Source organism: Patella vulgata, chromosome 2, assembly GCF_932274485.2.
Source record: "Patella vulgata chromosome 2, xgPatVulg1.2, whole genome shotgun sequence".
Taxonomy (NCBI): Eukaryota; Metazoa; Mollusca; class Gastropoda; family Patellidae; genus Patella; species Patella vulgata.
Genome location: NC_065880.2, coordinates 19738354 through 19745886, shown reverse-complemented (window position 1 = coordinate 19745886; position 7533 = coordinate 19738354).

Sequence of the window (7533 nt, the reverse complement as noted above, 5' to 3'; positions counted from 1 at the left end):
TATTTGTTGTTCCAGAGATCTTAATGGACTTCAGAATTTTTAATAAAGCTTTATATTTCCATTTTCTTATTTGTAATAAATGAATACATGAAATATAGTAGCTCTACAAATTATTAATATTAGAATGGATTATATTTTTTAAATCAAAATGCCCGGATGGTAAATATATGTATAAGGTTAACGCACACACGTGCTGGAATCTACAAGACTATCCTGAAGAGTAATTTAGTAAAACGGTCATTTACGACGCCCAACCTATTTCTTTTAAAATATTGTGCACAGTGCCATAATTAAATCGTAATGTCAAGTTAAATCAAAGGTTGTTAGATACGTAAACTTGTCACACGGCAGCATCTCTCTTACAGTTGAGCTCATTGACAAGCCGCAGTAGATGTTCCTACACCGCCTCGCAAATTAGGAGAATGAAAGGGGTTGAATGTCCTGGCAGTAGCGTTTCTCCTATTCTTTTTCTCTTTTACCGGCACACCCATGTGTAAACGGGTGGGCATCGGTTTTTCGTTCCATTCGAACGACTAAGCACACTTTCTGCGTGCCAGCCTTGACAAGTGAAGGGCGACTCCCGGATTCGTACCTGGGACATCATAATGGAGAGTACAGTGCCCTGACAATATGACTTCCGCGATCACGATAGCAGTACATAAACTAATGCAATTATGACCAAAGTGTTTTTCATAATGATTTACATGAGATGATTTTATTATTATCTAATTATTCGTACTCACAATCCCCTGGGATATTCAAAACTATCGTCGTTCCATTCTGTTGGTGCTAATCTGTTTCCGGTTAATTTAGCAAAAGCGTAAATAATATGTGTACAGATTCCAGGACTGATGTCTTCCGGTAAAAATTTGCCACCAGAAGGACGGTATTGCGACCAGTTAGCATAGTAACAAACAACTTTCAATTTTTCAGCAGATACCAATTCTAAAGAAAAGAGAGAGGAAGAAAAAGAAATAATTATAGCATCGTTCAAGAATTATAGTGAATGCACTCATACGAAACGTTAAATATGGACAGTTATGAATGTTTAATGATATTGCACTTAACACAATCGAAGTGCAGATTTAAATATCGTTATCTGAGTAGGCTGATATACGTAGGTTTATAAACAGCTCATAAATTTATTCGCAGAAAATAAATTCCTCAGTGGCAATGAATGATTTATTCTTTAGTATTGTGTGATACGTCTTACTACGGGTTTTATTTCATGTTTTTATGAAAGGAAATACGTCATGATCTGAATAGCTAGATGACCTTCTTAACTATAATAGCACGTGGTATAAATAACATTAGATAAAGTGTTACCAAGTGGGGTGTTAAATACTAAACGACCTTTTAATCAGTCTATTTTATATTCTACGTTGACAACTGTTAAGTAATTGAACCTTTTCACCACAATTCATCAAGGCCAACTGTGTTTTTTTTACAGTTAACGATTGAATGTACTTAATAAAATGGGCATTTAAATTAATGCGTGGTCAGAATATTAATGATAGCGAAGAATGTCTCGATAAATACTGATATAGACTGCCAAATAGCTAATTAATAGACCATTGAAATAACAAGAGCAGATCCAGGAATTTCAGTAAGGGCATCAAATTTAGAAGGGGTACAGTAACTTAGACCGAAGTGGGGCGAGGCTAAACATCTTTTAGACTATTGCCCATAAACTGTAGACTATCAATAACCTAACTCGGTGTAAAGAGATGCACACCCTTCTTATTTATAAATAATAAACGTTTTATGTTTTAGTTTAGATACTTTGATTTTAGTTTTCCACGAATTCCTCCAATTTAGTATTTAACCACATTTTTGGTAAGCTGGTTAATCGACAAATTTTTATTTATGCGGACACGACAGGAACCTGCAGAAGAAACTTTAGAATTACACTTCTTATAGGAATGCTAGCCTTGACTACTTATATAAGTGTGTATAAAATAAAGATCTTTTGTCTTATAAGGTTCAATGTAGACAGTTTTATCTTCACCAACGATTTTAACTCTTTATCAATACTGCAGGACAAAAATAACTAATTAAGATTTATTGAGTGCGTCTTAAGCCCGAACAGGCGGCTATTGTTTGGTTCTTGGCGACTTGTAATATATTTTCGAAGGACAAGAATGTGTGAATTATTGTTATTCCGTCCAAGAGTGATGGCTTTACGGTAAACCAGAAGCAATACAGTCCATATTAATATAGCCAACAAAGAAGAAGATATGTGTTTCTAGTGCCAACACTAACCTTGCACACACGAAACTGTGAGAACGAGTACATGGAAATGACTCAAAAACATTCGAATCAAGACCCAAACTTATGTAACTGACCAAAAACCAGTATACGCCTCCTGCAGGTCAGGTTGGCACCAAGCTGTATTTCCTGATATGAAGGAAACATCGAAGTGATTACGGAAAACATATGAAACAGTTTCGGGTATGATTTATGATAAATCCTGCCAAGTACACAAATTGAGTGCTAGTCAAAATCAAATGGACTGAGTTTCATTCTAATTTACAAAACGACAATATTAAAGGACGATATAATTACAAATCTATGCTAAAGAAAATCAATGTACAATATTTTTAAAAGAAAAAAACACAGTTAGAAGATTTCTTTTTTAGGACATTGGATAAAGACAAATAGTTTGTGGTATTTGGTATCAAATATCTAACAGTCTGATATCAGATCTATGTATACTGTACACTCCGCGGCATTTGACACGTAATTTTCACGTACATGTTATGGTTCATTCTGCAGTATGGCGACGAACTAACACTTGCTAAATATCTATCAAGTAAACTAAAAGGTTTTTTTCAAGAAAAAAATCCACAGTTAACGTAAGCCTACCCATTAATATATGCTAATAAAGAAAATGAACAGTTAAGCCCTTAAAATGTTACGATAAAACAGAAATATTATGACGTGTGCTGTTGAAAACTGTTATAGCTTACACTTGCTCCAAAGTAACTAAAATAAATTAGATGATATATTATTTTTTTTTATTTGTAATCTTTTTAGAAAATATGTTTCATGAACGATATATAAAAATTATTCCAAGCGATTCTCTAAATAAACGGTAACACTATTTTTATATAAGAATGCATTATGTAAGAGCTAAATCTGACTATTTTAGCTTCAAATGTTACATAACCTATTATTTACACATTTATTCTCATGACGAGCCTGTAATCAATTCTTTATACCATTGGATGGACGTGATTTACATGGATTAGAATAGCCGCGAGATTTAAAAATTGAACGATAAAATGGATATTTGAGACTATGTCTCGATTGTCAAGTACCGTTGCACCGATAATAAACAATCTACGCTACATCTTCAAACAGTCATAACTTCGCTCAGAATACAGTAATTTGAATGAAACTATCAATATTTTTATTTTTCATTATCTATTTTTGAACCAGCTCGTTGTCCAAATCTTAAATTTCTAGCATGTTTTCTAAATTGATATTTTAACTAAATTTCTGCCAACTAGATGGGATTCGTATGAAAAAAGCATCAATTACGTATCTATCTGGTTCTCTGTTCCATACAGAATTTATTTTATAATGGGGTTATCATGTTGTCTTTATAAAAATCTTTAAATCTTTGATGTTGTGTTTCTTATGAATTTACATATTTTTCTTTTATTCTTTTATTATGAAGTCTACACACGTCTGTTGACTGGTGACGGTGACAGATACCTACTTTTTTACTTTATGGTTAAAGGTTACGCTTTTGTAACCAAAAGGTAATAATATAAGATATTTGATAAAATATGATAATGTTTGGCTAAAAAGGCAGTACGAGCATGCGAACTGATATTCACCAACGAATTTATATTCCATTTTTTTAAAAGATGAAATTAAGAAAAGATGCTAACAGAGATAGAAACAATATCTAACTTAATTTTAACCTTTGTCATACCACTTTGTTCAGTAAATTCCGGAAAATTAAAGAAAGCCACAGTTAGTCTTTTTTTATATAAGATCATTATTATCCTGAGGTAAAACGTGCCACGTGGAATGGTCCAATCCGTGTGTCATAGGTTTGCCTACTAACGTGTATATGAAACACCAAATCCATATAAGAAATGTGACTGCGATTCTAAATTCGTCTGTCATCTCAGTCATTGAAGACCACGCCGCATTATAATCGCATTTAGAAACATAGTTTCTTCATAAGACCAATTATATAATGGACACAGCAAGTAGTCGAATTTATGGGAGTGGGGGGAGTAGAAAATTATATCTATTGTATATCTAGTTCCATCGACCCTTCCTATAAATTCTAGTTAATTACCATTCGATGATTCCAAAAAGGAAAGACTCGCGCGGTGCTTTTAACGCATAAAATGATCGGTCAATAAGTACATTAATATTAATAATTTCCTAATTATTTCTATGCTTCATTCAACTATAATTATAGTTGTTAGAAAATCTTACCTGTTGATGAAATATTATTTTTCTCTATATTAGTATTTATAGATAGCAAAATTATAAACTGTTTTGGTAGCCAAAGTAATATTTACGCAGTCCATTGTGTAACCAACAGTGTAGAGATTTATGTCACAAATGTTTATAGTATATATATAGTAAGAAACTCAATCATAATTTCAATGAGTCATTGACGAAGCCGAAAAAACATCAGCTTTTGTCACATAATAATCTTATCTTTTAATGTTTATTTACTTTTAAATCCGAATCCGCAACCGCCCATGTTGACATAAAATACAACTTAATCAAAAATTGAATATTATTCAAAGTTGAAACTTACCAGCATAGTGCAGCGCTGCAACTAACGAGATCGCTAGCAATAGTTGATGACCCTTCATTGTTGAAGAAATGTGAAGGAATAAGGGTGACTAGAGATATACCAAAGAGATCTTAAAGGAAATATAAAGAAGGGGGATTAATTGTCTTAACCACCCTACCTTCTTTCCTTTTTAAAAGAAGAAAAGAACTAAAACGGCCCCGTGCCTAGTTTTGTATTATAAAGCTTCTGTAAACCAAAGGAGTGAGTTTAGATATTTATTTAGAGAATGTTGGTGACTAATTTAAACCGTGATGTGATTATTCAAATACAACCTCTTTTTATTCTTCATACCATTATCACAATTACCCTTTTTCTCTTGTTATTTTGTGAGAACGCAATTAACTTTTTTTAAAATTGAACAACAGAATTCGGATATAACTTGTTTGTCTGTAAACTGTAATTGTCATTCATAGTAACACATTTAACACTTTCTCTGGTGAAGAAAATATAGATCTACTAATGTTGATTTGCGCACAGAATCTAGAGCCTTCGTTTTATTTTATCTTTTAAAATAGTATTTTATTTTATTTTATTTCATATTTGAAAATAGTATTTTGGCCATCTGGAGTAGTAATCAGATGGTGCAATATGTCTCTTTTGGGTTTAAGGACATGTATTATAATTACTATCGAGTGACCACATGATACGCCAACATTTTGCAAGAGATGGATAGAGAATATACTAAAATCAAAAGCGATTTTTCGTACAATCAGGGGCCATAATCCAGAAAGTTATGATCTGAAATGTGCAAATATTGAAGTGGACTGAGATCTTTGGGATATAAAAATATATTTTAAGTTTCATCAAAATCGGATAAAAATTGTAACCTCTAGAGGGTCCACAAACTTCGAATTACATAATTTTACACAATTTGCGTACAAAGAGCGGCCATTTTGTCGGATAGTTTCCTTTCGATTTTTTCCGAAATTCAAATTCAACCCTCATTATGGTGGAATGATGATATATTTAAACGGTTTTTAAAATCGGATAAGAATTGTGACCTCTAGAGAATTCACAATTTAAAAACAAACCCACGGTATTTCGTACAACCAGGGGCCATAATCCAGGGGAACCAACATCTTTAGGTTATAAACATATATTTCAAGTTTCATCATAATCGGATCAACATTGTGGCCTCTAGGGGTTCACAACCTAGATATGTAGACATATTATAACGGTAAGGTACAGTAACGTGTGTTTATAAACAACTGCATAAAATAGCGTGGAATAACCTTGACAATACTACTGCGATAAGGACCATCCTTACCCAAGTACTGTTCCTGATAAACAGTTTTAACCAGAACTCTAGAGATCGAATAAAAGTAGGTGTAATTTACATTCAGGTGTACAAAAAATATTGCCTGGTGTTTATTTCATAATCATTACTTTTTTGCTATCATTCAAAGGCTGTAGAATGGAATGTGATTTAATGTTTCATTGACTTCATTGAATGCAGATTGAAGTTGAGGTGCAGTATAGCCCTGTGTCGGTAGCTATGGACGCTAATAATTTGCCCCCAGCAAGAAGTCATCAACGTTTGTAAACCAGAGCCTTAGTAAATTACAATTATGCATTTATCAGTCCCTATCGACAGTAACAATAATATCCATTGATCAGTGCCTCATTTATCAGTCCCTATCGACAGTAACGCTTTTATTCAACTCGAATGAATTCTCCATGGTAAGCCATTATAAGACAGGTCATATGTTTTAATATAATTCTAGATTGATAAATACAGGAATATAATAAAAAATATTTCATAGGAATTCAAATACGAAATAATTCACATATATATATATATACATATTTATTAACTTTGCCACACAATTCCATAATATATTTATCACATTTATTTACAAATAGACTAGTATATATAAAATATATTTAAAACAATTGCCTCTTCTTTTATATTTATACTTCACATAATATAGACTTTTGTAAAAAATTCTTTAAAACCCGTCTTTTTTTATACTTAATTAAACATGAATTTATTAACATTTCATATGACTACACGTTTTAGTTTCGGGGTTGAATCCAGTCCCTGCCGGACATGTAAACACGTAATCTCTGCCATTAAAACAAACATGGAATTTCTTACAGTTTCCGGGATCAGCATACAAACCAGGAGTCCAGGGGCACCAAAAATCTGTTCAATAAAGAGGAAAATATAGTAAACTGAATGTAATGAATTACAATGAATTGAAGCAGATAAATGTGCGTATATTTTTTCTGTCAATCTTTCTCACTTTGGTATGTAGCCTAAAGTAACATTAAATAAAGATATATTATTGAATAATTACAACTCTCAAGTTCATCAAGTTATCTTTGGATTTAAGAATGGACTTATGCAGGGTATATTATCACCACAAATATTATCACCACTAGAAGCAACAAATTCCAGAACAAGCCAGAACTCATACCAAAATGGCCGCTTTATACAAATGAGTATTTAGGGGAATACTAACCCGAACCCTAACCCTAACCCTTTTAAGAGAAGTAAAAACTAAATTAGACCCAATTTCAGTCTTTTAAAAAGGGTTAGGGTTAGGGTTCGTTATCCCCAAAATTCTCATTTATATAAAGCGGCCATTTTGGTATGAGTTCTGGCTTGTTCTGGAATTTGTTGCTTCTAGTGGTGATAATATTTGTACCGTGCGGTAAGGACGGCCAGCCCTCGATAAACTACTAGAAGGTTTTATTAC